This window comes from Gadus macrocephalus, chromosome 15 (assembly GCF_031168955.1).
Source record: "Gadus macrocephalus chromosome 15, ASM3116895v1".
Taxonomy (NCBI): Eukaryota; Metazoa; Chordata; class Actinopteri; order Gadiformes; family Gadidae; genus Gadus; species Gadus macrocephalus.
Genome location: NC_082396.1, coordinates 21,066,646 through 21,083,131, shown reverse-complemented (window position 1 = coordinate 21,083,131; position 16,486 = coordinate 21,066,646). Strand labels below are relative to the sequence as shown.

Genomic DNA, 16,486 nt, shown 5'->3' with positions numbered 1-16,486 from the left:
GAAAGCCACCTGTATCCTCCACAACTATATGCGATGGGATGGTGAGGGAGAGGATGGCCCCCGCACTCCAACTGTGCCATCACAGGGTGCAGTGCAGAGCATCCCCAGGGTCGGCAGCAACAACGCCTCCAGGGAAGCGGTCGCAGTGAGGGAGACCTTCAACCGCTATTTTTCATCTCTGCCTGGTCGAGTGACTTGGCAGGATGGAATTTAGTTTATAATTGTTGTATATATTTAAATCAAAAAAGGCGAAAAACCAAAACTAATAATACAATTTCTTAAATCAATCTAACATTCATGTTGTATGCTGGATTACTTCTGAAGACAAAAACACACCTTTAACACCTTCATCATCATCAGAGCATTCATTATGTATCTACTACCTAATGTAATGAAAACAAAACAACATTGTCTTAGCATTAAAATGTTTAATTAACTGATTCATTAGAAAATGATTCCAAGATATTATGTACACATTTGAAACATTTCTTATAGCTTGTACTAAATCTAAATAGAAAATGATTCCAAGATATTATGTACACATTTGAAACATTTCTTATCGCTTGTACTAAATCTAAATAGAAAATGATTCCAAGATATTATGTACACATTTGAAACATTTCTTATAGCTTGTACTAAATCTAAATAGAAAATGATTCCAAGATATTATGTACACATTTGAAACATTTCTTATAGCTTGTACTAAATCTAAATAGAAAATTATTCCAAGATATTATGTACACATTTGAAACATTTCTTATAGCTTGTACTAAATCTAAATAGAAAATGATTCCAAGATATTATGTAGACATTTAAACAATTTTTAAAGCTTAAACTAAATATAAATATAAACTGATTACAAATGTTATTTACACATTTAAAAAAATCGTAAAGCTTAAACTAAATCTAAATAGAAACTGATTACAAATTTTATTTACACATTTAAAAAAATCGTAAAGCTTAAACTAAATCTAAATAGAAACTGATTACAAATTTTATTTACACATTTAAAAAAATCTTAAATCTTAAAGAGCCCATGCCATTAAAATCACATTTTTCCTATTGTTTGTTAAATAACATAGGTCTGAATAAGTTTGTGAGCTGTGGTAAGTTTGAAATATATGCAGTTTGTCTGCTGAATGCAATAGGCAATGAAAGGAAAAAGGCAGAAGAAATGAGCCGATCTGGATAAGGTGACACTGTGACGTAGGGTTGTCAAATTATTATTCATGGCCCTGCCCACTTGGTTGGTTCGTAACCACCCACAATAATTCTGAAGGAGTCGTGATTGAGCTAGTGCTAAATGCTAATACGTGTACGGTAGTTGCTTAGTTCGTAGTAACAGGCTAGTTACAGAATTTTGAATGCAATGGCAGAACGACATCGAAGTACATGAACTGCGACATGCTGCCTGCCGCCGGTTGCCGCGAGGCACCACCGCCGCGAAGCACCACCGCCCGGCAGCGGGCAGCCGGGCGGTGGTGCCTCGCGCCGGCAGCAGGCAGCGCGCGGTTCTGTCTACTACAGATTGATGTGGAAGTGGAAGAACATATCAAATAGATATCTATGTATTAATATCAAATAATACATATTATCACAGCCAAAAGCTGTGTGCACCTCCAGACGATATAATGAATCACAAAGGACTTCGTCGGGTTCTCCGACGTCTCTGGTTCTTCCACTTCCACATCAATCTGAAGAAGACGCGGTCGTTTGAGATTCATAATAGCCTATCGTCTGGAGGCTCACACAACTTTTGGCCGTGATAATATATATTATATATTATGATATAGATATCTATGTATAATATGGGTTTCTAAGAGCCATTGCGATACATCCACCGTAAACAGCGCATGGTACCGTGGCTACAAGCTGCTCAGGGCCAGGTGATAATATATATTATATATTATATGATATAGATATCTATGTATAATATGGGTTTCTAAGAGCCATTGCGATACATCCACCGTAAACAGAGCGCATGGTACCGTGGCTACAAGCTGCTCAGGGCCAGGTGATAATATATATTATATTATATTATATAGATATCTATGTATAATATGGGTTTCTACGAGCCATTGCGATACATCCACCGTAAACAGAGCGCATGGTACTGTGGCTACAAGCTGCTCAGGGCCACACCCCCACCCCCCTCCTTGACCTGCCTTGACACGCCCACCGTAACCAGAGCGCATGGTACTGTGGCTACAAGCTGCTCAGGGCCACACCCCCACCCCCCTCCTTGACCTGCCTTGACACGCCCACCGAAACAGCGAGTTCGGGGGAAGCTCAATGTGCGACTGGTTCGGAGTGGCTGTAACTCTGCACCGCGGCTGAATTTCGGGGACGTCTTTGAATACTGTGTTTGTGGCCCACTAATACCTATATTAAAGCATCCATAAAATAGCATGGCATGGGATCTTTAAAACTAAATCTAAATAGAAAATGATTACAAATTAATTACTCTCCATTACTCACATCGTAGAGGACCTGCTGCATCCTCATGCGCGCCTGGGCCCTTTTCTGGTTTGACAGCCTCCTCAATGATGGGACGAGGCTGAGCATAAAATGCTCATCCTCGTCCAGAGCCAGTGTATTCTCCTTTTCTTTTTGGAGGGAGGACAGGATTGATTGCTGGAACACAGACAGCGGCTGCTCCAGCTGTCTCCTGCGTGGTGGTGGAGGTACAGGACGCCGCGGTGTGACCAGAGTCACCGTAGAGGTAGTGGGAGGAGATGGAGGAGAGGTGTCCACAGCGGACTCTGATAGGCTGGGAGAGGGAGGAGATATCTCCTCTTCACTTTGAGCCACCACCTGTGAAAGAAAGCATACATTTGTTTGTTTAAAATGTGCAAATTAAAATGGTGAATTCTTATAAATATCTCTGCATCTGGCTTCACCCAACAAAAACCTTAAGAACACTAGTATGTTAGGGTATGTTTTTAGCATATGTTTTAGGCTACTAGCTTTTGTTATAGGCCTACCTCTCGTTGGGGAGACATACTGGGCGCTAGCAGGGCCAAGATCTCCGGTGCTATTTCCTGGCTATAATCTCCCTGCTCCATATTACTAGACGATACCCTCTCCTTCACATGGCGCTCCAGGAAGCCCATGATCGCCATATACTTCCACCTCTTGAAAGAGGTGGCACCGGCCCCACTTTTCTTCCTGTCCCTCTCTGCCTTCCTCTCCCTCAAATATTTATCCCACAAGTATTTCCATTTCTTGCGGGACACTTCAGCTGTTGATACAAGATTATGTCTCTACAATTAGCAATTCACACAACCTACAAGGTTAATATCAAGCCTACCTATCAGTAACGTTAATACTAACTGCCAAGTTAACGTTAATACTAACTGCCATGTAAACGTTAATACTAACTGCCAAGTACGGGTGGCAGTTTGTACCTCACGGCTAATAGTTAAAAAGGCAGTCACTGATCGATCAAAAGTCTGAGAAAGAGCAAGAGAGAATATACGTAAATAGAAAAAGTATGGACATAGTATGTAATACCTTTCACTGCTTAGTGATTGGAAGGTGCGACTGAGATGGGGAGATGGAGAGGGTGAGAAGGAGCCAGCTAGTTCTGCAGGGCTAGAGACAGAGAGACAAGTGTATTGGCTACGATCTTCGTGAGCACCAAAAATAAGTAAATAGCAACATGGACACAGTATGTAAACCTTTCAAGCATAAAGGTCTCCAACAGCTGTCCAACCACCACCTCCTGATAGAGAGCATGTCCCCCTGAAAAGTAAAGTTATGCTTTTAATGACTTCATAGCCTAATACAAATCCATGTAACAGTACTGTTTAGCAGTGTACTATGGCAGTGTAAATTATTGTGAAGATGTAGCCATCTCCTCCCGTAAGTGCAGTACCTGAAGACAAAGTAATGTGTATGACCTATGATGCATGTTAATTGTAGCCTCCAGTAAGGATGACTAAATTATTAAAAGCCTTATATTTCATGCTACACATCTGATTGAGATTTGAAAGAACTCACCTCACTGAAATCATATTGCTTTTGAGGGTAGAATACATTGCGTACTGAAATTAACATACAAATGAGTTAGTTGTTTTACAAACTAGTCATCAGTCATCATTTCTGAAAATAATGCATCTCACCATCAGCATAAACACCCCACAGCTGTTGCTCTGATTCTGGTGAGGTGCGTCCTGTGGTGGTAAAAGGGGAATGTGATTTGTCAATGATTCTTATTAGTATATAATGCTTATAAACTATAAAGTGATATCCACCCTCATTTTGTAGCTACATACAAAAAGTGCACAATGCACTTTCAACAAGCATTTAGCAGCAACCAGGGCCCATCAGCGTCACATAGGAACACTTCATTAAATCATAATAAACAATCTAGAGGCCTGCCTGTCTACCAGTGAATGCTACTCTACGAGATGCAATGAATCGTGCGCCAGCCACACGTTTTACCTCGTCAGCCAAGTAAAGTCCCTTCCATGGTCCATTGGACAAAGCATGTGCCAGGGTACTGAAAAGGTTTGGAAGACGTGTAAGTTGCAATTCATATGCATCATCATCAACACGCATTCAGTACACACTACGCTTCGGTTTCACCCAAGGGTGAATTAAAAGTACATGTTTTCCTAAACGTTGGTCATCAACGAGGTAATAAAGTAGTAACTAAGGGCACATCTGTCATCTGTTTTTCAGAGTGCTAACGATCTTTATTCATTCGTTGCGCCGCGACCGAACTGACAGAATTCTCTGATATGCCATGCATGTAAACATACTAGTTAGTTTAGACGTACTAGTACGTTTACATGCACAGTTTAATCCGATGCGTGTGTCACCACAACGAAGAAGAGTGGCCGCGATTTCATGCCTCTTACCATGCCAGCTGACACCTTAACATCCAACTTAACAATGTACTTTGGTAATGTTAACCTCACAGTAAAATAATCGGCAAAGCCTTCGCTGCAAACTTCACCCTCTACCTACAAACCGTCTTAAACGTTGCTGATTTCTGAATAGTATGCAACGTTTATGGACGATAGCATAGCATTCGCTGCTACCGAACCATGCTTGTCACGAGTATTTATATCGGATTCAAATTCGGATACAACGATACCACAGCTAAATCAGTGATTTAAATGAGAATACTTCACAGCCAATGTTGTCAAATAAACAATATCATACTTACTGACATAATCTCTCATCATAACCCTTTCGTTTTTCTGGAAAGTTACTACGAGGTAAAACCGCCAAAAAAGGAAGGGTAGCATACCTTGCGAAACTCACTCACCTCTTCTTGATTGATTGAAACGCTACAGGAACGCCTGATGGGCGTTTTTGTGTCATGACGGGAACGCCCAAGCCTGCAGCTGGACCCTTCTCTCTAATTGCGCTTTTCCACTAGGGGTACTGACATACTCTTAATCCGCCTTTTGCTTCGTTATCCAGTGGAGATTTAAGTACCACTCGATAATAATAATACATTTAATTTAGAGGTGCCTTTCAAGGCACCCAAGGTCACCTTACAGAGCATAAAGTTATCATAAATCGTTTAAAAACAAGACATTGTGGAAAAATAATAATAATAAATAAAAAATAAACAATCAAGACAGTAGCTGTTTGTCATGGCGACGCCACATGAAAGCAACGCCTCGCATTCCCTGTTCGTCAGCTACCAATGAGAGGAACGTCTGCACCTCAATAGCTAACCACAACATGTTTTTTTCGGTTTGCCATATTCTTGCTCCAGAGGGCACATCGTCATCATCAGGGGCAACCTAGGGCACTCATTAATTTTTGTTCACGTGTAAAGGGCAGCCAATAAGGCACTTTCTCTCATTTTCACCACCATAGAGGGCACTTTAGCACACTTTTTCAACCATGGGGGCACCAGACGGGCAGAAGGGCACTAGAAGGGCACCAGATGGGCAGAAGAGCACTAGAAGGGCACTAGAAGGACCAGACGAGCAGAAGGGCACTATCAGGGCACTGGAAGAGCACTGGAAGGGCACTAGAAGGACCAGACGGGCAGAAGGGCACTATCAGCGTACTAGAAGGGCACTAGAAGGGCATTAGAAGGGCACTAGAAGGACCAGACGGGCAGAAGGGCACTATCAGGGTACTAGAAGGGCACTAGAAGGGCACTGGAAGGGCACTAGAAGGACCAGACGGGCAGAAGGGCACTATCAGGGTACTAGAAGGGCACCAGATGGGCAGAAGGGCACTTGAAGGACCAGACGGGCAGAAGGGGAATATCAGGGCACTAGAAGGACCAGACGGGCAGAAGGGGACTATCAGGGCACTAGAAGGGCACCAGACGGGCAGAACGGCACTATCAGGGTACTAAAGGGGGCACTTAAAGGGCACCAGACGGGCAGAAAGGGACTATAAGGGCACTCATTAAGGCACGTCATTGAATTTTCTTGTTCTAGAGGGCACATCATCATAATTTATTGCATGAAGGAGCACCCTAGAGGGCACCTAATCATGTTTTGCACGTGAAAAGGGCAGCCAATAAGGCATTTCCTCTCGTTTTCGACACTCTTGAAGGGCACTTTAGCGCGCTTTTTCAACCATTGAGCCACGAGGGGGGGCGGCCCCCCTCCTGAGTCCGCCACTGGGTGGACACATGATCCAGGGAGGACTCGAAAGTTATTTTGAGCTTCAATTCCATGTCGGTATAACACTTGCGAGTCGCGGGTATTTTATCTAGATTTTTTCTAAATCTGGGCGATTCAATAGTTGACAGGGGAAGCATGTCTTCTACAATGAACCCTGTAACCAGCCGGTCTTTTTGTGTCACCTGCTTTTGCGCTCCAACACTTGAACACTCCTTCGAACAAGCAGCTACGTCACTCAAATCGATCGCTATGGCAACGTGCCGAGGCAAGCAGGCGCTGCAGACGCAGAGGCAGCCCGCATGCACCAACCCGGTATCACGCGATTGCGTGCTCATGCGCACGAACGTTAAACTATTGAAGCGTGTTCCAGAGCACGATAGTCCGACTTTTCTCGTGCTACACAGAACGAAATGTAAACCAATGCATTCTGAATGGGAGTGTTCTCAGACAATTAACGTGCTCCACAAAACGGTACGAGAGCGAGAGAGAAAGAGAGAGAGGGAGGGACAGAGAGAGAGAGAGAGAGGCTTCAGAAAGGGTGTTCTCAGATAGTACAGTGCACCCTAGTTATGTTTATGCCAAAACCACAAATGCTATATATATATACATATATATATATAGCCTAATTATATATATTGCCTATATATATATATATAGGCTATATATATAATTAGGCTATAATTATATTATTTAGCGTGTAATGAGACAATCTATAGCCAAATTGTCGAAGATGCCCGAGAATATCCGGAGATATCAGCATGGTAAATCGGCGCATCAGACCCATGAACCTATAAAGAAAGACGTCATCTCAAGCGGGAGAGAACGTTTGCGGTGCTGGTTTGTGTCACGTAAGTACAGGGCTCTCATGTCTCATGCATTCGGCGTGAGACACACGCAATTCAACCCATGCACACGCTCGAACCTGGTCTCACGAAAATACGTGACACTGTCACGTTATTTAATCTATTGAAACGTGATCAGGGACACGTAGGCCTATTTTCTAAATTTTGTATTTCAATTGGAAGTAGGCTATTTGTCGTGTCACTAGCACGACTTCCAAACTAAGGTTCTGTCCGGGAGCGTTCTCCCTAATGTCCCTTATGGAGCTCCGTACAGATCATTCATTGTTGAAAATTATCTGTGATAACTAACAAATGACAGCTTTTGGCCACCCGTTTCTACTTAAAATTGTCTGTGATAACTAACAATATGACAGCTTTTGGCCACCCGTTTCTACTTTCACCTTTGATACTGAGAAATTGTGACAATACACGGATATATTAAATGCAGGTGCGCTGCTCTGTAGGCAAACCGCGAAGGAAAAAAGGTACTAGCTGCTTCATCTGTTCTTTTTAGAATTGTATGTCTTGATGTTTATTTTATCTAGCCATCTATTCTCTTGTTTTTGGCTATGTGAATGAACGTCCGCGTCGATGCCTCGTAAGTCCAGTGTCGCGAGCGAACGTTGCCATGACATCTAGAAATCATACCGTATTTAATGGGTTGTAGTGAGTGTAACGCCTCGTGCCCACTACCTCCGTCCGTTGACTGATCCCCATTGACTTTGAATGGGGACGGACGCGCAATGCATTGTGGGTCCGTCCGTTCCGTTGGAGCCTTCGGCTCCGTCAAGAAGTTGAAAATTGTTCAACTTTTTCGGCAGCGACGGATCCGTCATCTAATCAGATCGCGTATGCAAATTTAAGCACTGTGACGCGACTCGGGCTCTGACGATACTGGAAAGCGGGAAATCGGGTAATCTTGCCTCGCAACAAGCAGGAAGAAGCGGGAAGAACCCGGCGAAGCGATTTGATTGGCTGACGGATGCCTCTGCAAAGACTACTCCCCCATCAGTCAGCCACGCCTTCCCACGTCCGTTGACTGACGGTGCAGTGGGCATGTAGCGTAACATAATTCACCTACAGTGTATTTTGTTATGTGTTGTTCTTTCAATTGTGTTAGGCATGTCGTTTACTGTCTTGGTGGTTCAGGGATCGCTGTCCCTTTAAGGATTACGAGCGTCTCATGACGTCAGAGCCCATGCGGGATTTGTTTACTTGCAGCACGTTTTGATTTCCTGTTTCTCTCTTACTAAATAAACGAGTCACACAACTGTGTGCTCAACGTGCGAAATTGTATCTCTCACTTATTGCAATTTCCACAGGGTTATCATTAATATTGATGTGTAGGGGTTGATTATAACTCGTGAATAATATTGTTTAGACCACGGTCTGGGGGAATACTCGTATTGTGATTTGCTGCAGTGCGTGCATTAACTCCTGATATAGCCCTACAGACACCTGCTAAGTAGTTCCAGTCAGTGTTTAGATTCCCTCCCCGAGCCCGACGCGGGCCGGGTCGGGCCGATATTTCCCACCACTATACTCGGGCCGGGCCTTTGATCGCGTAGCGTTGAAGCGTGGACATTCACCACGGTTAAGGTAAGCAAGCACAAATCAATTCAATTTTCGGGCTTCGCAACTTCATTTGAACGCGTTTTGGACTAATGAAATATTGCAGCATCTAGAAAAGGCTAGGCTAGGCTAGGCTACATGGCTACATGGATAATAGGATGGTATCTGGGTTTTCGTGGTATTGATGCGGCGATTTGTCATCACTGTTGCACTAAAAGTAGGACAGTGATACTAACTACGACGTGATTTTGGGTGGAATCATTATTATTTTAACAATAACGGAATCAGGTGAGCTGTTTTGCGGGTGGTTAGTTAGCTGGTGGATTTGCTAGCAAGCCAAGTGTGTGCTATCAGTTAATTACATAGAGCCGTAGCCGTTTATGAAATGGCAACCATATCGCAAGGCTAGCTAATATCTGGTGGTCAGAGTTATTATCAATTTCAAGTCAGTTCAAAGTAAACATTTACCGTTCACCTATTTAAGCTCGGGGTTTACGGGAAAGACTATGCCTAGACTTTGTTTTAACATTGGGCAAAGTGTCTGAAGTGGAGCCGTCTGAAGTGAACAGTGAGCAGAGCACGGCTCTGATTGAGGATATATTAAACAACTTGGGTTTGTATAAATAGCAGGTGTTAGTCGTTAAATTGATATGGAGTTAGGGTTGAAGAAGTAGAATTATCTGAGCCATGAATACGCTGCTTTAGAAACCGATTTTATATATTTTTTTAACCGCTGTGATCATAGCAAGATGGCGCTGGCCTCGTGGCTATGTGTCTTCACAAACATCGATATTGTGATTTTAGTAGGCTAAGTCCATGCCATTTTGTGTGCTGTACATGTTTACTGAATTAAAAACATACAGCATGCAATATTAAGCTTAAAGAATAAAGAAATACCACAAGTATTCATAAAATATCTTAATATTTAATTTAACAAACACAATGCATTGATTGAACTCTGGGTGGTTATTGTGCAAATTATTAATTCATGGTACATTGTTTTAATTATTTCATAGGAAGAGCTGGAGGACATTTTTACCCCTCATCAGGCACCCTATTAAGGGTAAGTTGAGCACACAGTCATTCACAATACAGCTGTGTGTGTGTGTGTGTGTGTGTGTGTGTGTGTGTGTGTGTGTGTGTGTGTGTGTGTGTGTGTGTGTGTGTGTGTGTGTGTGTGTGTGTGTGTGTGTGTGTGTGTGTGTGTGTGTGTGTGTGTGTGTGTGTGTGTGTGTGTGTGTGTGTGTGTGTGTGTGTGTGCGCGCGCGCGCGCATCAGAAATGTAATTTTACAAATTGTTTCTATTTATTTTTTTGCCCTAGGTGTCCCACCATGAGGTGGCTGTGTAAAAGTTGTAGCTTTGCCTCAAATAGAAGGGTTGATCTTTTCAAGCACTACAGACTCAAACATGGAAACAGTGGCCGTACTCAATCCATACCTTGCCTATATGCTAATTGTCCTTGTTCATTTAAGATGTTTAATGCTCTCAAGATCCATCTATCCCGTCATCATGTGGAATCAGTTGCACCAAACGTGGTTGTTTCGTTCAGTTGTCAGCGCTGCAATTTAGCGGCCTTCTCTTCAGAGAAACAGTATTTTGAACATTTACACAGTCATTTGAAGAGGTTTGAAGTTGTGCAGTGTGTATTCAAAGACTGTAGCTTCAGCACAAACATCTATTCAACCTTTTGTTCTCATAAGCACAGGAAACATGGTCAGCACTCACATGAAGACTTTAAACCTGAGGTTTTGAAAACGCTTTCAGATACTCCTGTCTTCCAGTGTTTTCTGAACAGGATCCAGAGGTTTTTGTTGAACCATGTGAGGATTTGTCTGAGGTTATAAAGGATAGACTTGGACTGCTGTTTCTAAAGTTGGAGAGTTGTTACAATGTGCCGAACAAGTGCATTGATGAAATTGTAGATGAGTTACAGTTCTTATCCTGCTCCTCATCTGGACCAGTTTTGAGACATGTTGTTGAGTCCCCCTTCAAGAAACACAACTATGACTTTGATTCAGCTCTTTTAAGCGATTTGGTGAGCAACTTATGTGAGTCACATCCTATTAGTTCAGCTGTAGGGAAAGATGGTCCTTTTACTACATCATATAGGAGGAGGCAATATATGAAGTCACATTTTTCAGTTGTGGAACCAAAAGAGTACATTCTGAAGAAGAGGGAGAATAAAACATTCCAATATATTCCTATACTGCAGTCTTTGTCACAGGTACTTAAGAATTCTCCAGAAAAGCACCTAGTTGCTACAAGGAACTCGGACAGGGCATCGAAATATCAGTCATTTGAAGATGGGTCTCATTTTCAGAAAAATATTTTTTTCTCTTCAGATGAGGATAGATTAAGTCTTATCCTGTACATTGACGACTTTGAAGTCTGCAACCCCCTTGGAACATCCCGGAAGATACACAAAGTTACTGCTGTGTATTGGGTCTTAGGCAACATCCCAGCACATGCAAGATCGGCATTGACGAGTATATACTTAGCCATTCTCTGTAAGGCCAGTGACACCAAACAGTTTGGATTTCAGACAGTGCTAGAGCCACTATTGCGGGATCTTCAAAGCTTAGAGAAAGATGGTCTTTTCATTCCAAGTTTTGGGAAAGTGATCAAAGGCACTGTGGTGAGTGTAGTGGCTGACAATTTGGGTGCTCATGCTGTGGCAGGACTTGTTGAAAGTTTCTCAGGACCTCATGTCTGTCGATTCTGTCTGGGAGAGCGCTCTATGTTTCAGACAACAGATGTAAGATCAGGAGTTTTTCAGCGAAGAAGGGAAGAGCAGCACACCTTACATGTTCAAACAGCTTTATCGAGTCCTTCTCTTAGTCCGTGCTATGGGGTGAAAAAACGGTGTGCACTATCTGAAAAGCTGTGTTATTTTGATGTAACGTCTGGTTTCCCTCCTGATGTGCTACACGACCTTCTTGAGGGTGTTGTTCCCCTAGAGCTGGCATTGTCACTGAATGCGTTCATCAAGAACAAGTATTTTTCCTTGGTGGAATTCAATGACTTAATTGCTCAGTTCCCTTACAAGTGGACTGACCGAACAAATCGCCCACATTTGGTCACTGCTACTTTCGCTGCAAAAAGATCAGTAGGAGGGAATGCCCATGAAAATTGGTGCCTGCTGCGTCTTTTGCCTTTTTTGATTGGGTTGAGAGTAGGGATGTAACGATATGACATTTTTAGTACGATACGATACGATACGATATCAAAATTAATATCACGATATCACGATACGATATATATATTTTTTTGAGATGGCTACATTTAGATTGTTCCCAAAACACCCTAACCACACCCAAGGATGTTGGTCATCTTCAGATGCCTTCCTCATGTTGGAGGCATTATCTGTTGTGAAACATACAATGTTCTCTTTTGGTATTTTCCAAGCCTGGAGAATACTGTCAATCATTTCTAAAATGTGGGCGTGGGTGTGGTCTTCCAGGAAATACATTGTTTTCAAGCAGTGGGACATCAGCTTCCAATCTGGGGGGATGTAGTGGATGGTTAAACTGATGTAGGATTCTGCTCGTCCACAGGTCTCCCTCAGACACCTTTTTCTGAACAGTCGCACACACCTTTTCAAACATCTGGGGAATCTCTGAATCCGAAAAGTAAACCCGAGATGGCAGCTTGTAGCGTGGTTCCGTCTTCTACATCAAATGCTTAAATCCAGGCTTTTAACCACTTGGAAAGGCATCATGTCCTTTGCAATAAAAAATGCCACTGCTTCATCTAATTCCTTTGCCTTTTTTGATTTGGGAGCATATTTTGCTCCCTTGGCAATGGACTATTCTATATTAGGCTGGTTGCTTGATGGCGCACTTGAAGGACTATAGAATCTATTTTTATTTTCAGTTTTTATCTTAATACATTCTGACATAATGAAATAAAAAAAAGGATAACGATATTTTTATTTATAAATTATTATTTTAAAAAATCTGTCTCAAAATGTATGTTTTTACAGTGCACTCTTCTCACCCCTCCCTCCCTCTCACCATCGGATGTGGGCAACGTCACCTAAGTTTGACCTAGTAATGATTCCATACTTGTGCGCAAAATGCCGGTAGTACACAAGCTAACGTAAAGTTATGGTGAACATATTAAGGATCATTGGACATATTTATATCATCTGTCACGGATGTTCGCCAACCGTACCGTGGATTTGACGATTTTGGCATGGTCTTGTGGAAGTTTCTCACGGAGATGATATGCAATGTTGGACGTGTTTGCCGCTTTGCAAGGCACTTTTCTCTTGCAGCGTTTGCAAGTCGGCATTCCATCTACAAGAACTTTGCCGTCTTCATCCTTTAGATAGCCGGAAAATTCCCACACTGCCGACCTGGTCCGTTTTGGTTGCCTAAATAGCGGAGATGCGTCCTCTCCTTCTGCAATTTCTTGTTTGCCTGGATTCATAATTACTGACCCGTGATGAACCACTTTCTGCTCCAACAGGTAAGCTAGTTTCAATCGCTTTTTTTTCACTTTTTCTCTCCTCCAACAGGTAAGCTAGTTTCAATCGCTTTTCTTTCTCTTTTTATCTCTGCTAGCGTTTTCTCTTCTTGGCTGCTGTGTGCATAATGTTGTTGCAACGGACAGTGCAACACTGAGCTGGTTAGTGTTTACAAACAAAGGTCCACGTGAGAGGGGACCGTTGATTTTCAAGTTAGGCGTCATATTTCAGTGGTGTTGTGTCAATGCTTTATTATTATGTGTGGTGTGGGCTGCCTGGGCATACCGTGTTAAGTTGAGTGCAACGTTTTAATGACAATGTCGCTCACCAGACTCCCCACAAATGACAGTTCGCATTTACCATGCAATCTCGCGGCTATACCGCGACACGGTATTACATGAAAAAACGTACGGTTGACATTCGTGGCCTTTTCATATCGCGATATACCGTTTTACGGTATATCGTTACATCCCTAGTTGAGAGTACCTGAGAGTGATCCAGTATGGCAGGTGCTAATGGTTCTGAAGGACATAGTGGAGCTAGTCATGTCTCCAGCTCACACAGAGGAAAGTATCTGTTACTTGGACACCAAGATCGCCGAACACCGGCAAAGATTTCTGGATGTATTCCCCCAAAACAAACTAATTCCCAAACACCACTTCATTGAGCATTATCCTGAGCTCATAAGGGAATTTGGACCATTGTCTGCCTTGTGGACAATGCGCTTCGAAGCGAAGCACAGCTTTTTAAAAAAAATTGTCAGACAGACTGGCTGTTTTAGGAACATACTGTTGTCCCTCGCCAAAAAACACCAACTCATGGTTGCACTGTGTCTCCATGAGAACAGTGCATTCAAACAATCTGTGTCTGTTACCAAAACATCACAAGTGTCATTAGATGTACTAAATGCGGCCATTAAAGACTTGGTGCTGCGCAAGTATCCAAACATCACAATGGTCCATGTCTCAAACAAGGTGGCCATCTCAGGTACAAGCTATGCGCCAGGAATGTTGCTGTGTTATGGTTCAACTGGAGGTTTGCCTGACTTTGAAGTTTCTCAGATCATCTTGGTTTTGGATAGCATAGTCTTTGTTGTCAAACTACTAAATGGATGGTACAATGAGCACCTCAGGAGCTATGAGCTAGAGTACACAGGCAACTTCCAAATAATTGAGCCGAAAGAACTACTTGATTTCTATCCCCTGGCTATGTACACTATTGCAGGACGACGAGTTGTTACCTTAAAACACCACATCAACACCCCCTTTTAAATATGCAATGGATTTTTTTTTTTTTTTTTAAGGGTTTTCTTTTTTTCCAGTGTCTTCCTGCCTGCTCAGATGTCCACCCCAGCAAAGCTACGGATCATTTTTGATGATCATGCAGTGCACAAATTGCTTCTGCCATCAGGTATCCCCAGTACTCTACAGGATCTCAAGCTTGTCATCCAGAGCACATTCAGCACTCCAGATGGCTTTACTCTGATGTATCAAGATGTGGAGTTTGGGGGTCAGTTCTTCACATTGACGTCTATAGAAGATGTGCAAGACATGGGTACCCTGAAAGTTGTCCAAGTTGAAGCAGTCATTTTAAATCTCAGCGCTGTGGAAGAAGAAGATGACAACTTACCAGAATCAGACGTCATGTCATCCACATCTTTAGCATCCCAGGACACCGTTTTGCTTTTCTTCATCATCTGATGAAAGTCCTGCATCATACCGTTCCCGACCATGGCCAAGACAGTTCGATATTCCACCATTTTCCTTTGAAATTCAGCTCTTGCTGGAGGCAGGAAACCAAGCTTACAACGCCAATGGAACTCTCTTAAACAACCCAAAAGTGACAAGAAGCGTTCTCGAGAAATTAGCTGAGATAATGTTTCAATACACAGCTTACCCAACAGGAATCCAAGTGATGCACGTAGTTGAGGCCTTGGCTGAGAAGTATCCATGCCTCAAAGAGCCAGGCTCATTCAATGGCATGTATGGATGGCAACAAAGAATCAAGTATAAAATGGCCAATTATCGTGCAAACGTAAGAGAGCTCCAAATTGCCTGTCCAGAGCTAGAGGTGAACTCTTCAAGAAAGATGACTTCCTGTCCCAAAGGCCTCAAAAGACCCAAAAAGGCTGAAGTAAATTATTTGCCGCCATTGCCACATGGAGAAACAAAATAAACAATGGAAGAAGAGAGGGTGGTTCTACTCACAGAAGTGAAAAAGACCAACAACAACAAGATTATCAGTGAGAAAATGGAGAAGACCTTTTCATATCGGCGATTGGAGGTTGTCAACCAGATGCCTGCTGTCCCAGATGTCATGGAGAGATGGCCTGCCCTTTTCTACGAATCTCAGGTAAACGTGAACGCTTGTGCCAAACTTTCATGGCAGTTAGTAGGTCATTAGATATTTTGAAGTAAAATCATTGAGGGTCTTAAATCCATTGATGTAGCTTTTAAATGTATATACACACAATTATATGAAATCAACTGGTACATAAATACAATAATAAGTAGAAGTTAAAATATGAGCTTGTAAAAAAACATTCACATAATATGTGCCATTTTAAAGCTTTTTCATTTCAATGTGTGTGCCTTTGTGTTGTGTGCTTTGTGTCTTTGTTTGTTTGTTTTTTAGGTGAAGGAGTTCAAGAGGATCACAACTATCAACCTGGACCGAACCTTTTTGACTAAGATGGATTTCTACACTCCAAAACTCCTGACTGTTTTCAAGACAAAGGGTGGGACTTCAGGCACAAAAATAAAAAGTGTGTTGGAGTCACTCAATCAGGTAGGAACAGTCCACTGTACTTCCTTCATGAAAGGTGGTGTTCTCTGAATTGAGACGAGCTGAGCCATATCTCTGAGCTTTGTGCGTCCTCCCAGTCAGTCAGATGTGCTGTTAGCATTTTGCTTTCTTTTACTTAAGTCCATCATTCCACCCCTTGAGACATGGCTCAACTTCCCAAGTGGACAGGCTGATTTCACAGAAGTATAAT

General features: G+C 42.5%; 1 long non-coding RNA gene across 1 annotated transcript; it reads right to left on the bottom strand.

Annotated features, from left to right (window-relative positions):
• Window positions 1-3,541: 3,541 nt before the first annotated feature.
• Window positions 3,542-5,290, bottom strand: LOC132473760 (uncharacterized). The gene is made up of 5 exons (XR_009529469.1): window positions 5,177-5,290; window positions 4,447-4,504; window positions 4,003-4,046; window positions 3,681-3,744; window positions 3,542-3,594 (listed from the first exon to the last, which is right to left on the bottom strand). It is a non-coding gene; the product is annotated as an uncharacterized LOC132473760 (long non-coding RNA).
• Between the last annotated feature and the right edge of the window lie 11,196 nt (window positions 5,291-16,486).